Source organism: Nerophis ophidion, linkage group LG25 (genome assembly GCF_033978795.1).
Source record: "Nerophis ophidion isolate RoL-2023_Sa linkage group LG25, RoL_Noph_v1.0, whole genome shotgun sequence".
In the NCBI taxonomy this organism is placed as follows: domain Eukaryota; kingdom Metazoa; phylum Chordata; class Actinopteri; order Syngnathiformes; family Syngnathidae; genus Nerophis; species Nerophis ophidion.
In genome coordinates this window covers 7,732,248-7,753,446 of record NC_084635.1, presented here as the reverse complement: position 1 = coordinate 7,753,446, position 21,199 = coordinate 7,732,248, and the positions used below count along the sequence as shown (strand labels likewise).

The following is a 21,199-nucleotide window of genomic DNA, read 5'->3' as shown; positions in this document are numbered from 1 at the left end:
ATTTGGTACATGGTGTAATGATAAGTGTGGCCAGTAGATGGCAGTCACACATAAGATATATTATCTTGCATCTAAAATTTCAGATATACCGTATTTTCCGGACTATAAGGCTCACTTAAAATCCTTTTTTTATTTTTTTCAAAACTTGACAGTGTGCCTTATAACTCAGTGCGCCTAAAATACAGAATAATTGTGGTTTTGCTTACCGACCTCGAAGCAATTTTATTTGGTACATGGTGTAATGATAAGTGTGGCCAGTAGATGGCAATCGCACATAAGACATATCTTGGATCTAAAATTTCAGATATACCATATTTTCCGGACTATAAGGCTCACTTAAAATCCTTTTTTTTCTCAAAACTTGACAGTGTGCCTTATAACCCAGTGTGCCTAAAATACAGAATACTTGTGGTTTTGCTTACCGACCTCGGAGCAATCTTATTTGGTACATGGTGTAATGATAAGTGTGACCAGTAGATGGCAGTCACACATAAGACACATCTTGCATCTAAAATTTCAGATATACCGTATTTTCCGAACTATAAGGCGCACTTAAAATCCTTTTTTTTCCTCAAAACTCGACAGTGTGCCTTATAACCTGGTGCATCTAGAATACAGAATAATTGTGGTTTTGCTTACCGACCTCAAAGCAATCTTATTTGGTACATGGCGTAATGATAAATGTGACCAGTAGATGGCAGTCACACATAAGATATATCATCTTGCATCTAAAATTTCAGATACACCGTATTTTCCGGACTATAAGGCTCACTTAAAGTCCTTTTTTTATTTTTTTCAAAACTTGACAGTGGGCCTTATAACCCAGTGCGCCTAAAATACAGAATAATTGTGGTTTTGCTTACCGACCTCGAAGCAATTTTATTTGGTACATGGTGTAATGATAAGTGTGGCCAGTAGATGGCAATCGCACATAAGACATATCTTGGATCCAACATTTCAGATATACCATATTTTCTGGACTATAAAGCTCACTTCAAATCCTATTTTAATTTTTTTTTTTCAAAACTCGACAGTGTGCCTTATAACCCAGTGCGCCTAAAATACAGAATAATTGTGGTTTTGCTTACCGAACTCAAAGCAATCTTATTTGGTATATGGTGTAATGAAAAGTGTGACCAGTAGATGGCAGTCGCACATAAGACATATCTTGCGTCTAAAATTTCAGATATACCGTATTTTCCGGACTATAAGGCTCACTTAAAATCATTTTTTTTCTCAAAACTTGACAGTGTGCCTTATAACCCTGTGTGCCTAAAATACAGAATACTTGTGGTTTTGCTTACCGACCTCGAAGCAATCTTATTTGGTACATGGTGTAATGATAAGTGTGACCAGTAGATGGCAGTCACACATAAGACACATCTTGCATCTAAAATATCAGATATATCGTATTTTCCGAACTATAAGGCTCACTTAAAATCCGTTTTTTTTTTTTTTTTTTTTAAACTCAACAGTGTGTCTTATAATCCAGTGTGCCTAATGTACAGAATAATTGTGGTTTTGCTTACCGACCTCGAAGCAATCTTATGTGGTACATGGTGTAATGATAAGTGTGACCAGTAGATGGCAGTCGCACATAAGACATATCTTGCATCTAAAATTTCAGATATATCGTATTTTCTGGACTATAAAGCTCAGTTAAAATCCTTTATTTTATTTCCATAACTCGACAGTGCGCCTTATAACCCAGTGTGCCTAAAATACAGAATACTTGTGGTTTTGCTTAACGACCTCAAAGCAATTTTATTTGGTACATGGTGTAATGATAAGTGTGACCAGTAGATGGCAGTCACACATAAGACATATTTTGCATCCAAAATTTCAGATATACCGTATTTTCCGGACTATAAGGCTCACTTAAAATCCTTTTTTTATTTTTTTCAAAACTTGACAGTGTGCCTTATAACCTGGTGTGCCTAAAATACAGAATAATTGTGGTTTTGCTTACCGGCCTCGAAGCAATCTTATTTGGTAAATGGTGTAATGTTTAATGTGACCAGTAGATGGCAGTCACACAAGACATATCTTGCATCTAAAATTTCAGATATACCGTATTTTCCGGACTATAGGGCTCACTTAAAATCCTTTTTTTCCTCAAATCGTATATATCGATACATCGCCCAGCCCTACTTTGAATCATGTTTTTATTCACCGTTTAATAATCTATGGATTGTATTTATCTCTTATGTCTGTATATCTACTGCCTTAGCACACACTAACTGTAGTACAGCTTTGACACAGATCTAGTATTCTTATGATAAATACAACACACAAAAGTTTGTTTAGCGTGTCCTTGTAACATAAATGGTATTTAACACCCTGTTTTCAAGTATATCTGAGTATTTATGTCATGAACTTCCTCTTAAACTAAAGCTAACTGCATTTTGCTTCGTCACTGTGGTCGGACCAACGTCCGCCATCTTAGAAAATAACCCTGAATGTGACTCCTTTTTAACTCATAAAATGACCAAAACAGACGTTAGGTAAACATTGCTTACTTTAAAAGGTAAATAATAAAGTATATCACTGTTTGTCTGTGTTATATGCAAACCAGCTTACCTGCAAAAGGCCTTAAAACCAAAGCTTGATCCTTCTGCTTTTTTTCACATCAGGTACTGACAGACTTCTTCTACAGCGCCAGCTACTTATACCAACGGCACCAAGCGCCCTCTGCTGGTGTAAGTAAATAGTGCATGCTGATTAGAAATACATAGAAAACCTTAACATCAGAAAAAAAGGAGTCTATAAAGCAGGGGTCACCAACCTTTTTGAAACCAAGAGCTACTTCTTGGGTACTGATTAATGCGAAGGGCTACCAGTTTGATACACACTTAAATAAATTGCCAGAAATAGCCAATTTGCTTAATTTACCTTTAATAAATAAATCTATATATATATATATAAAAATGGGTATTTCTGTCTGTCATTCCGTCATACATTTTTTTTCCTTTTACGGAAGGTTTTTTGTAGGGAATAAATTATGAAAAAAACACTTAATTGAACGGTTTAAAGTAGGAGAAAACAAGAAAAAAAATGAAAGTTAAATGTACTTTTAGTTTATCTTCAATTTCGACTCTTTAAAGTTTAAAATTCAACCGAAAAAAAGAAGAGAAAAACTAGCTAATTTGAATCTTTTTGAAAAAATTAAAACAATTATTTGTGGAACATCATTAGTAATTTTTCCTGATTAAGATTAATTTTAGAATTTTGATGACATGTTTTAAATAGGTTAAAACCCAATCTGCACTTTGTTATAATATATAACAAATTGGACCAAGCTATATTTTTAACAAAAACAAATCATTATTTCGTCTAGATTTTCTTCTAAAAATTCAAAAGACTTTGAAATATGATTTCAATTTGATTCTACAGATTTTCTAGATTTGCCAGAATATTTTTATTTTATTTTAATCATAATAAGTTTGAAGAAATATTTCACAAATATTCTTTGTCAAAAAAACAGAAGCTAAATTAATTAAATTAAAATGTATTTATTATTCTTTACAATAATAAAAAAAAATACTTAAACATTGATTTAAATTGTCAGGAAAGACTAGAAAGGACTTTAAAAAGTAAAAGGGTATATGTGTTTAAAAATCCTAAAATCCTTTTAAGGTTGTATTTTTTCTCAAAAATTGTCTTTCTGAAAATTATAAGAAGCAAAGTAAAAAAAAATTAAGGAATTTATTTAAACAAGTGAAGACCAAGTCTTTAAAATATTTTTCTTGAATTTTCAAATTCCATTTGAGTTTTGTCTCTCTTAGAATTAAAAATGTCGAGCAAAGCGAGATATTTTTAAATAAAATAAAAAAATAAAAAATAAACAAAAAATAAAGGCATTTTTAAATAAAATTAAAAAAATAGAGGCAGCTCACTGGTAAGTGCTGCTATTTGAGCTATTTTTAGAACAGGCCAGCATGCGACCTGGTGACCCCTGCTATAAACAGTATTTAAATTGAGTTTTCTGACCTTAAAGAGTTTTTCAAAGGGGAAGGGGGGGGGGGGGGGGGGGGGGGGGCATTTTTAATCCAAATAAATCACTTAGTGCCACATAAACAACATCAACATTTTATATGTTCCATCGAAAATTTAGAACATTACACACAGCGCTCAAAAATCTATCAAAATGTTTTAGTACGACTTTGGTAAGCTATGGAGAGTATTATTATGGTGTGTGTATAAGGTAAGACATATTATCTGGCGTTTTGTTTCGCAATATTACCCAAAAGCAACTTTTCTTACCTTCTGGTACCTACTGATCTATATTTGGGATCCGCGTAAGTCCTGGAAATTTGAGCGCTTCCGCCTTTGTAGTCCGTGGTAACGCCGTTGTCTTTGAGCTTCTGCTTTTTCTCTATCTTCTTATTTCTGTATGTCAGCGGTTCACAACCTTTTTTCAGTGATGTACCCCCTGTGAACATTTTTTCAATTCAAGTACCCCCTAATCAGAGCAAAGCATTTTTGGTTGAAAAAAAAAAATAAAATAGTAAAACACAGCACTATGTCATCAGTTTCTGATTTATTAAATTGTATAACAGTGCAAAAATATTGCTCATTTGTAGTAGTCTTTCTTGAACTATTTGGAAAAAAAAGATATAAAAATAACTAAAAACTTGTTGAAAAATAAACAAGTGATTCAATTATAAATAAAGATTTCCACACATAGAAGTAATCATCAACTTAAAGTGCTCTCTTTGGGGATTGTAATAGAGATCCATCTGGATTCATCAACTTCATTCCAAACATTTTTTCACAAAAAAAGAAATCTTTAACATCAATATTTATGGAACATGTCCACAAAAAATCTAGATGTCCACACTGAATATTGCATTTTTGCATTTCTTTTTACAGTTTATGAACTTACATTCATATTTTGTTGAAGTATTATTCAATAAATATATTTATAAAGGATTTTGTAATTGTTGCTATTTTTAGAATATTACAAAAATCTCACGTACCCCTTGGCATACCTTCAAGTACCCCCAGGGGTACGCGTACCCCCATTTGAGAACCACTGCTCTATGCTATGGGACATTCATCCTCCGCTGTTGCCATTTCTGATATAAAGTAGTGTAAAGTTCTTACTCATATTTGTCGGTAAAGTCGCCATAACAGCGCTAAAACATACCGGTGTAGTGAGTTTGCATTATTCACCCAAGGAACTTTAGTTATTAGAGAGTTCTGGTTGAACGGTTTTTCACGGGACACTTTTCCGGCCTTGTTGTTGTTTCTGGATGAGAAGATGCTGCTCCAATATTGATTTAAGCAAAGTCTGAATGTAATTAAAATAGTTAGCTCCATCTTTTGACACTTCTTCCATTCCCATCCTTGCACGCTACACCGCTACAACAAAGATGACGGGGAGAAGACGCTGCCGAAGGTGAGCCAAGTAAATAAGACCGCCCACAAAACGGTGCATCCTGAAGCGACTGTCAGAAAGCGGCTTGAAGATGGTGTGTAAAACATAATCTATGCAACATTTTGACCAAGTAACTACCAGTACATGTTATGTAGACCAGAAAGGAAGTGTAGAAAAAAAATCATAATAATATGACTCTTTTATGACCCCCTGTGACCCAAAAAGGGACAAGGAGTAGAAAATGGATGGATGGATGACTTCTTTAATGCACCCTATAATCCGGTGCGCCTTATACATGAAAAAAGATCAAAAATAGACCGTTCATCGGCAGTGCACCTTATAATCCGGTGCGCCCTACGGTCCGGGAGATACGGTAAGCGCTGAAACAAGCAGTCCTGCTGCATGCTGCTTGCGGCTACAGAGCAGCTAAGCACACAATAACACACAAGCTAGACATACGTAATAAGTGTCCTTAATTGAACAATAGTTTGATCTAAAACACCTTTGTCATTATAAACAAGTATTTCATCATTTAATTTACATATAACTTACGGGTACAGACTGTCCAGGGCAGAGGCGTATTAGAAAGTATCCAGTATCAAACGTGTCCGCATCATTAGATTTATGCGCCCGGAAAAGGGTGGAGTGCCATCTCCGGGTTGGGGAAGAGATCTTGCCCCAAGTGGAGGAGTTCAAGTACCTAGGAGTCTTGTTCACGAGTGAGGGAAGAGTGGATCGTGAGATCGACAGGCGGATCGGTGCGGCGTCTTCAGTAATGCGGACGTTGTATCGATCCGTTGTGGTGAAGAAGGAGCTGAGCCGGAAGGCAAAGCTCTCAATTTACCGGTCGATCTACGTTCCCATCCTCACCTATGGTCATGAGCTTTGGGTTATGACCGAAAGGATAAGATCACGGGTAAAGTCCCATCCTAAAACTCATTCGGATAGGCTAGCCTTTAAATAGACCCCCTTTTTAGACCAGTTGATCGGCCGTTTCTTCTCTTTTTCTCTTCTGCCCCCCTTTCCCTTGTGGAGGGGGAGAGGGGGGGGGGGGGCACAGGTCCGGTGGCCATGGATGAAGTGCAGGCTGTCCAGAGTCGGGACCCGGGATGGACCGCTCGCCTGTGTATCAGTTGGGGACATCTCTGCCCTGCTGACCCGTCTCCGCTCGGGATGGTCTCCTGTTGGCTCCACTATGGACGGGACTCTCACTATAATGTTGGATCCACTATGGACTGGACTCTCACTGTTATGTTGGATCCACTATGGACTGGACTTTCACAATATCATGTTGGACCCGCTCAACATCCAATGCTTTCGGTCTCCCCACATATGCAGTCCTCTCCAAGGTTCCCCATAGTCATTGTCGCCGACGTCCCACTAGGGTGAGTTTTTCCTTGCCCCTTATGTGGGCTCCGTACCGCGGATGTCGTTGTGGCTTGTGCAGCCCTTTGAGACACTTGTGATTGAGGGCTATATAAGTAAACATTGATTGATTGATGATGGATGGAGTTTAACTTAATGAATCATTGCGACCACCAGGTGTCGCCCAAAAAAATCCATCCATCCATTTTCTATGTCTGTCCATCTGTGTTGGCCAAAATCAAAACAAAATACATTTAGAAAAATGATGCTACTCCACTTCGATTTGAAGACAGCACAAGTCTGTCAAAAGGTTAGTGTCTTAAATGCCTACCAGTGGTCTATGTTGGAATAATTTCCCTTAATCCAAACTTTTTTTTTAAATTCCACTCCACAAAGTAATAAAAGTACGTACAATTATTCGGATCGTAGTAATTGTATCGGATTATTATCTGTTTCGGCCTATAGTCTAGGCCAGGGTTCTCAGAAACTCGGCCCGTGGGCCAATTGCGGCCCACGAGACGTTATTTTGCGGCCCCCACCTTAATATGAAAGTTTAATGTTAACGCGGCCCGCAAGTTTTATATGAATGGCGCTTGACAGCGTTGTGTGAGGAGCTGAAGGAATCTAACAATCACGGTGTTGTATGTGGCTCTCGAGGACCAAACATTCACGCCACTTGCATGATGCAAGCAGAGAAACGTTTTGCCGCTTTTCCACTAGACCCGCACAAGCTCTTCCTCCCTCCGTCCCACCCTCGCTCGCCCGTCTGCTCTTTCTCTCCCTCTCTCTGTTACTGTGTGTGTGTGTGTCTCGCTCGCTCCCTCCCCCGGCGCCGGGGAGACGAGTGGTCCAGTAGCTGCCGAAGCACTCCGCCGAAGGACCGAGCAACAATCCAAAACTGTGGTGGAGCGCTGATACTCCGACAGAGAGTCGCTGGGTGAATCGGAAGTGTAACACGTTAGTCGTGATTTTAGCCCGTTCGGGGCTAATTGTGCTACCGTAACTGTAACCCCCTCCTCCCTTTGGCTCCAGACCGAGACAATTTTAGTTATTTGGGTCCAAAACTCCGGCTTCCTCCCACTTCCAAAGACATGCACCTGGGGATAGGTTGATTGGCAACACTAAATTAGCCCTAGTGTGTGCGTGTGAATGTTGTCTATCTGTGTTGGCCCTGCGATGAGATGGCGACTTGTCCAGGGTGTACCCCGCCTTCCGCCCGATTGTAGCTGAGATAGGCGCCAGCGCCACCCCAAAAGGGAATAAGCGGTAGAAAATGGATGGATGGATGGTCCAAAATGGTTCTTTCAACGTTCTGGGTTGCCTACCCCTGCATTAGTGGAAAAGCGGAAAATAAGTGAAAGCGACAGAAACGTTTCCTTGGAGAGGAGGGTTTTCTTACGTGCCCGGCCGCAGTCACACCGCGACACCTGTCCGTCAGTAATAACAGTCCCCGATAACCTGGAACCAATTCAAACCGTTATTTTTTTTTTTTTTTTATTGTTTAATTTGCATTGCCTCACATTACTTAATTCTCATTTTGTTTCATTTATATTTTGATTTTATTTTGTGATGAAAATAAAAATAATTTTTTTTAGTAATCTTTTCTTGTGGCCCAGCCTCACCCAGACTCTGCATTCAGTGGCCCCCAGGTAAATTGAGTTTGAGACCCCTGGTCTAGGCTGCAATATGTCTCGTAGGAGGAAGTGGAAAAAGTTGCATCGTGACACAACATGCAAATGATTTGATCCAGTATTTGGCTGCATCAGCATTATTAACACTTTACAGCGACCCAGAAAGTCAAGCACTAATAAACACCCTCCATCCATCCATTTTCTACACCTTATTCCCTTTCGGGGTCACGGGGGGCGCTGACACATTGTTCAAAAGCCATTACTGTGACATTTTCAGTTAAAAAGAAGCATCCTTAAATGTACATAATTGCATTGCTCCCCGTATAAGATCTAATGAAACAGTGTAGTGGCCTGTGAGAGTGGAACGTACGGACATACTCCACCTTTTTATTTCTTCGTTCATGTGTTTTATTGTGGCTCACTTGATACAACCCGGGTTTAATTGACTGCCTCTGGACTTCATTACGCTTGCTGGAAGACGGTTTGCCCGTTTTCAGTGGAACCGGAAATGCATTCAGGTGCAATCGGGTGAAATGAGATCGACCCATGAACACAAGAGTTTGGAACCCAACGTCTACTTTGCCAGTGTGAAGGTTCACCTTTTTTTGTGTCCCAGTAGCACTAAAAACTTTGAAAGGATCGATCTTTGGTCATTTTTTTTTTTTAACTCAAACCACACGATTAAAGCATGAACTCATTGTTCAAATTCCTGCATAATCCTTACATCAATCCATCCATTTTCTACCGCTTATTCCCTTTTGGGATGGCGGGGGGCGCTGGTGCCTATCTCAGCTACAATCCGGCGGAAGGCGGCGTACACCCTGGACAAGTCGCCACCTAATATATATTTCGTATAAATTACAACAGGGGTCACCAGGTAGCCCGTAAGGACCAGATGAGTCGCCCGCTGGCCTGTTCTAAAAATAGCTCAAATAGCAGCACTTACCAGTGAGCTGCCTCTATTTTTTACATTTTATTTATCTATTAGCAAGCTGGTCTCGCTTTCCTCGACATTTTTAATTCTAAGAGAGACAAAACTCAAATGGAATCTGAAAATCCAAGAAAATATTTTAGAGACTTGGTCTTCACTTGTTTAAATAAATTCATTTTTTTTTTTTTACTTTGCTTCTTATAAATTTCAGAAAGACAATTTTAGAGAAAATTTTTTACCTTAAAAATTATTTCAGGATTTTTAAACACATATACCTTTTTACCTTTTAAATTCCTTCCTCTTCTTTCCTGACAATTTAAATCAAATTTCAAGTAAATTTATTATTTTTATTGTAAAGAATAATAAATCAATTTTATTTAAATTCTTCATTTTAGCTTCTGTTTTTTCAACGAATAATATTTGTGAAATATTTCTTTAAACTTATTATGATTAAAATAAAATAAAAATATTCTGGCAAATCTAGAAAATCTGTAGAATCAAATTTAAGTCTTATTTCAAAGTCTTTTGAATTTCTTTTAAAAAATGTTGTTCTTGAAAATCTAGAAGAAATAATTATTTGTCTTTGTTAGAAATATAGCTTGGTCCAATTTGTTATATATTCTAACAAAGTGCAGATTGGATTTTAACCTATTTAAAACATGTCATTAAAATTCTAAAAATAATCTTAATCAGGGAAAAATTACTAATGATGTTACATAAATTATTTTTTTATTTTTTCAAAAAGATTCAAATTAGCTAATTTTTCTCTTCTTTTTTTCGGTTGAAATTTTGAATTTTTAAGAGTCGAAATTGAAGATAAACTCCATCCATCCATCATCCTCCGCTTATCCGAGGTCGGGTCGCGGGGGCAACAGCCTAAGCAGGGAAACCCAGACTTCCCTCTCCCCAGCCACTTCGTCTAGCTCTTCCCGATAGATAAACTATGTTTTAAAATTTAATTTTCATTTTTTTGGTGTTTTCTCCTCTTTTAAACCTTTCAATTAAGTTTTTTTTATCATTTATTCTCTACAAAAAACCTTCCGTAGAAGGAAAAAAAATGTACGACGGAATGACAGACAGAAATACCCCCTTTTTTCTATATATATTTATTGTGAGAAATCATTAAGATGATCAGTGTTTCCACAAGATAAATATAATTAATTATTAACAATAACAGATTTAAAGGTAAATTTAAGTGTGTATCAAACTGGTGGCCCTTCGCATTAATCAGTACCCAAGAAGTAGCTCTTGCTTTCAAAAAGGTTGGTGACCCCTGAATCGGAACATGTTTCCTAACATATCTACAGGACTTTCTGTAAGGATATTCTGTAAGCTACTTATGTAAACATCATTCAAATATGAAATTTAGAATAAGCTTACTGAACAGTTATTGCAGACAATATATAATTATACTGCATAATATAAACCGCAGAAGGCGCACTTATAATACTTTCATTTTCTCAAAAAATCGACAGTGTGCCTTAAAACCCGGTGTGCTTAATGTACAGAATAATTCTGGCTGTGCTTACCGCCCTCGAAGCTTTTTTATTTAGTACATGATGTAATGATATGTGTGAACAGTAGATGGCAGTCACGCATACGAGGTACGTGTAAACTGCAAAATGATGCCAGTAAACAAAACCCTCCATCCATCCATTTTCTACCGCTTATTCCCTTTCGGGGTCACGGGGGGTGCTGGCGCCTATCTCAGCTACAATCGGGCGGAAGGCGGGGTACACCTTGGACAAGTCGCCACCTCATCACAGGGCTAACACAGATAGACAGACAACATTCACACTCACATTCTCACACTAGGGCCAATTTAGAGGGAACCCACGCATTCACGGGGAGAACATGCAAACTCCACACAGAAAGATCCCGAGCCTGGATTTGAACCCAGGACTGCAGGACCTTCGTATTGTGAGGCAGACGCACTAACCCCTCTTCCACCGTGAAGCCCGTAAACAAAACCAAAACTTTAAATGTTCCATTGAGAATATAGGACATTGCACACGGTGCTCAAAAATCAGTCAAAATGTTTTCAGGACGACTTCCGTAAGCCATGAAGCCGAACCACTTGATGGATTGTCGGCACATTAAACATACGAGTATTATTATGGTGTGTATAAGGACCGCAAAATAGTACCTATTAGCAGACATTATCTGACATTTTGTTTTGCAATAATATGCAAAACCAACTTTTCTTAGCTGGTACCTGCTGATCTGTATTTGGGATCTGCATAAGTCCTGACAATTTGCGCGCGTCCGCCATTGTAGTTTGCGTAGTCTATAAGCTTCTTTTTCTCTACCTTCTTATGTGGCATTCATCCTCCGCCGTTGCCATTTTTAATATAAAGTAGTGTAAAGTCCTTACATGAAAGCGCTAAAACATACCGGTGTAGTGAGTTTAAATTATTCACCCAAGGAACTTTAGTTGTTTGAGAGTTCTGGTTGGGCGGTTTTTCATGGGATACTGCTTTGGTACACTAGTGAGTCAGAGATGAGGAGATGTTGCTCTGTTAGTTATTTAAGTAAAGTCTTTATCAGTCATGTATCTCTTATGTATGACTGCCATCTACTGCTCACACTTATCAATACACCATGTACCAAATAAAATTGCTTCAAGGTCGGTAAGCACAACTGGAATTATGCCGTACATCAGGTTATAAGGCCCACTGTCGATTTTTGAGGAAATGAAAGAATTTAAAGTGCTCCTTATAGTCCGAAAAATACGGTACTCTTACTCGAGTACAAAGTTTGGCTACTCTACCTACACATATTTATCACCCAGGGACACAAACGGCACAGATTCGGTCAAATAAAGTTTCAAATTTGTTTAGTGGATGGGTATTTATTCCATCCTTCCAATACTGTTAATAAGGACAACTATGCAAATTACTGACTTCCTTTTTAAAAGCTGTTTGTAGAATAGTTGAAGTCATAACTAATGATGTTTCCTTTGTATCAATTCCCAAGAACAAAGCTTAATGAGCAGTAGTGTGTGTGTGTGTGTGTGTGTGTGTGTTCTTGTATTTCTACCCTTCTTGAAACATCAACAAGGAAAAGTACCTAACATTTGAGGACCGGTGAACAAGTTAGAGCATAAATAATGGTCCCAATACAGAAAACTATTGCATCTAATAGAGAATGTCTTATCCATCAAAATGAAGGTGGTCCCAAAAAGGAGGGATTTCCCAAATTGACAGTGTCTCGGTTTTAAAAGTGCTCCCCCTCTGGTCAACATATGAAATAACAAGTGTGTGTAAAAAAATCGAAGTGTCCCACCTCTGGCCAACATTTGTAATAACAAGTGTGCGTAAGAATTTGAAATGTGCCCCCTTCGGCCAAAATTAATAATAAAAATTAAAATGTATATAGGGACATACTGTAATAACAAAGTAAATATTGAAAATTAAAAATCAATTACAAAAAAAAAAAATAATAAGCAGTATTTTTCTCACAATGTGTCGACTTTTTTCTTATAAAATTGGGAACAATTCCTCATATTCTTTCTGCTTCTGTAATATTGCAATTTTTTCTCGTAAAATGATTACTTTTTAATGCAAAATGGTGACATTTGTCGGATAAAATTCAAACTTTTATCGCACTATTACCAATTTTTTTGTTGCTCTCGTAAAATAGTGACATTTTTTAAGTAATATGTTAGTAAAAAGTTAGAACATAAATAATGGTCCCAATACAGAAAACCATTGCATCTAATAGAGAATGTCCCATCTATCAAAATGAGGGTGGTCCCAAAAAGGAGGGATTTCCCAAATTGACAGTGTGTCGGTTTTAAAAGTGCTCCCCCTCTGGTCAACATATGAAATAACAAGTGTGTGTAAAAAAATCGAAGTGTCCCGCCTCTGGCCAACATTTGTAATAACAAGTGTGCGTAAGAATTTGAAATGTGCCCCCTTCGGCCAAAATTAATAATAAAAATTAAAATGTATATAGGGACATACTGTAATAACAAAGTAAATATTGAAAATTAAAAATCAATTACAAAAAAAATAATAATAAGCAGTATTTTTCTCACAATGTGTCGACTTTTTTCTTATAAAATTGGGAACAATTCCTCACATTCTTTCTGCGTCTGTAATATTGCAATTTTTTCTCGTAAAATGATTACTTTTAATGCAAAATGGTGACATTTGTCAGATAAAATTCAGACTTTTATCGCACTATTGCCAATTTTTTTGTTGTTCTCGTAAAATAGTGAAATTTGTTAAGTAATATGTTAGTAAAAAGTTAGAACATAAATAATGGTCCCAATACAGAAAACCATTGCGTCTAATAGAGAATGTCCCATCTATCAAAATGAGGGTGGTCCCAAAAAGGAGGGATTTCCCAAATTGACAGTGTGTCGGTTTTAAAAGCGCTCCCCCTCTGGTCAACATATGAAACAACAAGTGTGTGTGAAAAAATTGAAGTGTTCCGCCTCTGGCCAACATTTGTAATAACAAGTATGCGTAAGAATTTGAAATGTGCCCCCTTAGGCCGAAATTAATAATACAAATTAAAATGTATATAGGGACATACTGTAATAACAAAGTAAATATTGAAAATGAAAAATCAATTACAAAAAAAAAAAAGCAGTCTTTTTCCTCACGTGTCGACTTTTTTCTTATAAAATTGGGAACAATTCCTCACATTCTTTCTGCTTCTGTAATATTGCAATTTTTTCTCGTAAAATTATTTCTTTTTAATGCAAAATGGTGACATTTGTCAGATAAAATTCAAACTTTTATCGCACTATTGCCAATTTTTTTGTTGTTCTCGTAAAATAGTGACATTTTTTAAGTAATATGTTAGTAAAAAGTTAGAACATAAATAATGGTCCCAATACAGAAAACCATTGCATCTAATAGAGAATGTCCCATCTATCAAAATGAGGGTGGTCCCAAAAAGGAGGGATTTCCCAAATTGACAGTGTGTCGGTTTTAAAAGTGCTCTCCCTCTGGTCAACATATGAAATAACAAGTGTGTGTAAAAAAATCGAAGTGTCCCGCCTCTGGCCAACATTTGTAATAACAAGTATGCGTATGAATTTGAAATGTGCCCCCTTCGGCCAAAATGAATAATAAAAATTAAAATGTATATAGGGACATACTGTAATAACAAAGTAAATATTGAAAATTAAAAATCAATTACAAAAAAAAAAATAATAAGCAGTATTTTTCTCACAATGTGTCGACTTTTTTCTTATAAAATTGGCAACAATTCCTCACATTCTTTCTGCTTCTGTAATATTGCAATTTTTTTCTCGTAAAATTATTACTTTTTAATGCAAAATGGTGACATTTGTCGGATAAAATTCAAACTTTTATCGCACTATTGCCAATTTTTTTGTTGCTCTCGTAAAATAGTGACATTTTTTAAGTAATATGTTAGTAAAAAGTTAGAACATAAATAATGGTTCCAATACAGAAAACCATTGCATCCAATGGAGAATGTCCTATCTATCAAAATGAGGGTGGTCCCAAAAAGGAAGGATTTTCCAAATTGACAGTGTGTCGGTTTTAAAAGCGCTCCCCCTCCGGTCAACATATGAAATAACAAGTGTGCGTAATAATTTGAAATGTGCCCCTTTCGACCAAAATTAATAAAACAAATTAAAATGTATATAGGGACATACTGTAATAACAAAGTAAATATTGAAAATGAAAAATCAATTACAAAAAAAAAGCAGTCTTTTTCTCACAATGTGTCGACTTTTTTCTTATAAAATTAGGAACATTTCCTCACATTCTTTCTGCTTCTGTAATATTGCAATTTTTTCTCGTAAAATGATTACTTTTTAATGCAAAATGGTGACATTTGTCGGATAAAATTCAAACTTTTATCGCACTATTGCCAATTTTTTTGTTGCTCTCGTAAAATAGTAAAAATGTTTAAGTAATATGTTAGTAAAAAGTTAGAACATAAATAATGGTCCCAATACAGAAAACCATTGCATCCAATAGAGAATGTCCCATCTATCAAAATGAGGGTGGTCCCAAAAAGGAAGGATTTTCCAAATTGACAGTGTGTCGGTTTTAAAAGCGCTCCCCCTCTGGTCAACATATGAAATAACAAGTGTGTGTAAAAAAATCGAAGTGTTCCGCCTCTGGCCAACATTTGTAATAACAAGTGTGCGTAAGAATTTGAAATGTGCCCCCTTCGGCCGAAATTAATAACAAAAATAAAATGTATATAGGGACATATTGTAATAACAAAGTAAATATTGAAAATTAAAAATCAATTACAAAAAAAAAAAGCAGTCTTTTTCCTCACGTGTTGACTTTTTCCTTATAAAATTGGGAACAATTCCTCATATTCTTTCTGCTTCTGTAATATTGCAATTTTTTCTCGTAAAAAAATTACTTTTTAATGCAAAATGGTGACATTTGTCGGATAAAATTCAGACTTTTATTGCACTATTGCCAATTTTTTTGTTGTTCTCGTAAAATAGTGACATTTTTTAAGTAATATGTTAGTAAAAAGTTAGAACATAAATAATGGTCCCAATACAGAAAACCATTGCATCTAATAGAGAATGTCCCATCTATCAAAATGAGGGTGGTCCCAAAAAGGAGGGATTTCCCAAATTGACAGTGTGTCGGTTTTAAAAGTGCTCCCCCTCTGGTCAACATATGAAATAACAAGTGTGTGTAAAAAAATCGAAGTGTCCCGCCTCTGGCCAACATGTGTAATAACAAGTGTGCGTAAGAATTTGAAATGTGCCCCCTTCGGCCAAAATTAATAATACAAATTAAAATGTATATAGGGACATACTGTAATAACAAAGTAAATAATGAAAATTAAAAATCAATAACAAAAAAAAATAATAATAAGCAGTATTTTTCTCACGATCCACTCTTCCCTCACTCGTGATGCAAGACTCCAAGGTACTTGAACTCCTCCACTTGGGGCAGGGTCTCCTCCCCAACCCGGAGATGGCACTCCACCCTTTTCCGGGCGAGAACCATGGACTCGGACTTGGAGGTGCTGATTCTCATTCCGGTCGCTTCACACTCGGCTGCAAACCGATCCAGTGAGAGCTGAAGATCCCGGCCAGATGAAACCATCAGGACCACATCATCTGCAAAAAGCAGAGACCTAATCCTGCGGTCACCAAACCGGAACCCCTCAACACCTTGACTGCGCCTAGAAATTCTGTCCATAAAAGTTATGAACAGAATCGGTGACAAAGGACAGCCTTGGCGGAGTCCAACCCTCACTGGAAATGTGTTCGACTTACTGCCGGCAAGACTCAAAAACCTAAATCAAAATATGATCCAGGCATGATTGATTGATTGAAATTCCAAATAATTTTTCTCAACACACTTTTTTCTATTTGCATGGAATGTATATATTATTCCATCCGTCCATTTTCTACCGCTTGTCCCTTATCTATGTATTATTAATGTTGTAAATGCAAATTTTTATAGATCTAGGTGGTCCTGAAGAGGTAGGAATTTCTCAGAGGTCTCAAGAAGATATTAAATACAAGCGTGTGTGTGTGTGTGTGTGTGTGTGTGCTCAGGGACTCGGGCCCGAAGCATTCAGCCGTGGAGGGCAGCACACAACATTGATGGTGTGACTTGTTAACAAGAGTCCAAAAGATGCAGTGGGGACAAGCAGAACAAAGACAAGCTCTGTGGGGCGGCCGCATGCTTTTGAGATCCAAATGAGACAGCCTAGTTTGGGCTAACGTGACGGAGGAGGGCACTTAGAATACAGTCGGACTACAAAAACCGTAAGATCTTGCATGGTCACTGCTTTTCTGTATTTGTCAAACTCAAATACAGAGTGGGCCAAAATTTAAAACTGAACAAAGCCGCGGAACGAGGTTGAACAAATTAACCTTTTAATAGGGACCCAAACTAGTTTTGCATTGAATATTGAACAAGCAAGGCTTGTATAACTTTATAGTGACATGCAAAATAGAGTTTCAAATAATAATAATAATTAAAAAATATCAATGGCATATAAAATAAAATTTTTATAAAAATTGAATGCCTCTTTTCGGCGGTGGGGTTGAGGTGGACGGGGTTTGGTGATAGTGGGGGGTGTATATTGTAGCGTCCCGGAAGAGTTAGTGCTGCAAAGTGTTCTGGGTATTTGTTCTGTTGTGTTTATGTTGTCTTACGGTGCGGATGTTCTCCCGAAATGTGTCATTCTTGTTTGGTGTGGGTTCACAGTGTGGCGCATATTTGTAACAGTGTTAAAGTTGTTTATACGGCCACCCTCAGTGTGACCTGTATGCCTGTTGACCAAGTGTGCGTTGCATTCACTTGTGTGTGTGTATAAGCCGCATATATTATGTGACACTGTTTGTATGGAGGAAAAGCGGACGTGGAGACAGGTTGTAGAGAACGCCAAAGGCAGTGCCTTTAAAGCCCACCCCAAATATTGTTGTCCCGGATGAAATTCGGGAGGGGCACTGAACTTCTGGAGTCTCCTGGGAAAATCGGGAGGGTTGGCAAGTAAGAATATTAGCGGTGAATGCGGTGTTACAGCGGCGGGCCATCTCTAATATTAATTTGATATTGCCTCAAGGGCCAAGTGAAATTACACGGCGGGCCAAATTTGGCCCGCTGGCCAGAGTTTGACACCCATGGCTTGGACTGTTGAATGTTGAGGGCGACTTCACCCACACAGACACTCCGATTAGAGAGCGAGGCCGGGGATCGGAATAATAAATACCTCGGTTTTATTCTCCGCTGTTATTTACACTCCAGTGTAAATGTGGGAATCATTCTTGGTGATTTAAGCCGCAATCCCAACCCATGATCCTGAGTGCCAAGCAGGGAGGTAATGGCTCCCTTTTTCATAGTGGCGGCATAGCTCGTTTGGTAGAGTGGCCGTGCCAGCAACTTGAGGGTTGCAGGTTGGATTCCCGCTTTTGCCGTCCTAGTTACTGCCGTTGTGTCCTTGGGCAAGACACTTTACCCACCTGCTCCCAGTGACACCCACACTGGTTTAAATGTAACTTAAATATCGGGTGTCACTATGTAAAGCGCTTTGAGTCACTAGAGAAAAGCGCTATATAAATATAATTCACTTCATAGTTTTTGGTATGAGTCGGCCGGGGTTTGAACTCACGACCCACGGATCTCAGGCCGGACACTCCAACCCGGGGGTCAGCCACCTGCGGCTCTTTAGCGCCGCCCTAGTGGCTCCCTGGAAATCTTTCAGAGATGTGTGAAAATGGAAAAAGATGAAGAAAAAAAAACATATATATTGTTTTGGTTTTAATATATTTTCTGTAGGAGAACAAACATGACGCGAAACCTTCCGAAACCTTCCTAATTGTCAGAAATCCCGCGGTTTATGTCATACATGCTTCACCATACTTGCCAACCTTGAGACCTCCAATTTCAGGAGGTGGGGGGCGGGGGGCGTGGTCATGGGCGTGGTCATGGGCGTGGTCATGGGCGTGGTTAAGAGGGGATGAGTATATTTACAGCTAGAATTCACCAACCCAAGTATTTCATATATACTGTATATATATATATATATATATATATATATATATATATATATATATATATATATATATATATATATATATATATATATATATATATATATATATATATATATATACAGGGCTTCACGGTGGAAGAGGGGTTAGTGCGTCTGCCTCACAATACGAAGGTCCTGCAGTCCTGGGTTCAAATCCAGGCTCGGGATCTTTCTGTGTGGAGTTTGCATGTTCTCCCCGTGAATGCGTGGGTTCCCTCCGGGTACTCCGGCTTCCTCCCACCTCCAAAGACATGCACCTGGGGATAGGTTGATTGGCAACACTAAATGGGCCCTAGTGTGTGAATGTGAGTGTGAATGTTGTCTGTCTATCTGTGTTGGCCCTGTGATGAGGTGGCGACTTGTCCAGGGTGTACCCCGCCTTCCACCCGATTGTAGCTGAGATAGGCGCCAGCACCCCCCTTGACCCCGAAAGGGAATAAGCGGTAGAAATGGATGGATGGATGGATATACATATACAGACAATGCGCCGAAAAATAGACTGTTTTGTACACTGTTGCGGGGGTTCGATTCCCAGTAGTGTGCAACTGTGTTTTTGTATAGTATCGCCAGCAATGGTCACGTAGTGACATAAATTATGGTATTTTGAGAAGTGAAGAAAGCCATGAATTGATTAACGTGGACCCCGACTCAAAAAAGTTGAAATACTTATTGGGGTGTTACCATTTAGTGGTCAATTGTACGGAATATGTACTGTACTGTGCAATCTACTAATAAAAGTATCAATCAATTAATCAAAAGGCCTAGGTGAGAAACACACTGCCCGCCACTGATTGGGCTAAAGACATCAGAGAAGGGGTTTACCGATACTTCTGTTTTGGATAGGTAGATCATCATGTTTGTCTTTATTTAGGGATTTTCAATGGAGAATGAACCATACTGCCCACATGTCCTAGAACCCATTAGCTCCAGAGGACTCTAGCTGCTTTTAAAGGCCTACTGAAATGAGATGTTCTTATTTAAACGGGGATAGCAGGTCCATTCTATGTGTCATACTTGATCATTTCGCGATATTGCCATATTTTTGCTGAAAGGATTTAATAGAGAACATTGACGATACAGTTTGCAACTATTGGTCGCTAATAAAAAAGCCTTGCCTGTACCGGAAGTAGCAGACGATGTGTGCGTGACGTCACGGGTTGTGGAGCTCCTCACATCTGAACATTGTTTACAATCATGGCCACCAGCAGCCAGAGAGATTCGGACCGAGAAAGCGACTATTTCCCCATTAATTTGAGCGAGGATGAAAGATCTGTGGATGAGGATATTGAGAGTGAAGTACTCGAAAAAAAACAGGGCAGTGGGAGCGATTCAGATGTTATTAGACACATTTACTAGGATAATTCTGGAAATTAATCAATCAATGTTTATTTATATAGCCCCAAATCACAAATGTCTCAAAGGACTGCACAAATCATTACGACTACAACATCCTCGGAAGAACCCACAAAATCCCTTATCTGCTTATTGTGTTACTAGTGTTTAAGTGAGATTATATAGTCGTACCTGAAAGTCGGAGGGGTGTGGCTACCGGTGTGGTGACCGCCAGTGTCTCTGAGGGAAGCCATGCTTCTCGACGAGGCGAAGCGAAGGCAACCGGTCGGGCCGGGCTGACCTTTTTTTCCCCCAGTGGAAGCATCCCACGTTCGGGGGCGGCCGGTCGGAGGAGGCAAGAGAGTCCGCATCTGCCTCTTTGACAGGTACACGAGGAACGACGCAAGCTCCGCTCATGTCTACGGTAAGAGCCGACTTATTACCACCATTTTCTCACCGAAACCTGCCGGTTGACATGTAGTAGAGAACCAAGTTCGCTTGACCGCTGTGTTCCATAGTAAAGCTTCACCTTCGGGGAATGTAAACAAGGAAACACCGACTGTGTTTGTGTTGCTAAAGGCAGCCGCAATACACCGCTTCCCACCTACATCTTTCTTCTTTGATGTCTCCATTACATTATTAATTGAACAAATTGCAAAAGATTCAGCAACACAGATGTCCAGAATACTGTGTAATTATGCGATTAAAGCAGACGATTTATAGCTGGGATTGGGCTGGAACAAAAAGTCCGCTACAATCCGTGACGTCATCATACCGCGACGTTTTCAACAGGATACTTCGCGGGAAATTTTAAATTGCAATTTAGTCAACTAAAGCGGCCGTATTGGCATGTGTTGCAATGTTAATATTTCATCATTGATATATAAACTATCAGACTGCGTGGTCGCTAGTGGTGGGTTTTAGTAGGCCTTTAAGGTGCCCAACAAAAATATCACTTTATACTAAACAACACAATTATACTCGGGAATTTACAACTCACCTGTTACCTGTTTGTATGTAATTAATGTGTTCGATCCCCACTTAATG

At 38.4% G+C, this 21,199-nt stretch overlaps 1 protein-coding gene across 3 annotated transcripts in view; it reads right to left on the bottom strand.

Annotated features, from left to right (window-relative positions):
- The window catches only part of lrrc4cb (leucine rich repeat containing 4C, genome duplicate b), a 340,611-nt gene extending 337,915 nt beyond the window's left edge, over positions 1 to 2,696 (bottom strand). For all 3 annotated transcript variants that reach the window (XR_009804281.1, XR_009804282.1, XM_061887372.1), the window contains exon 1: positions 2,581 to 2,696. The gene's annotated coding sequence lies outside the window, so the exon portion shown is untranslated. The remainder of the gene's footprint in view (positions 1 to 2,580) is intronic.
- Positions 2,697 to 21,199: the final 18,503 nt, after the last annotated feature.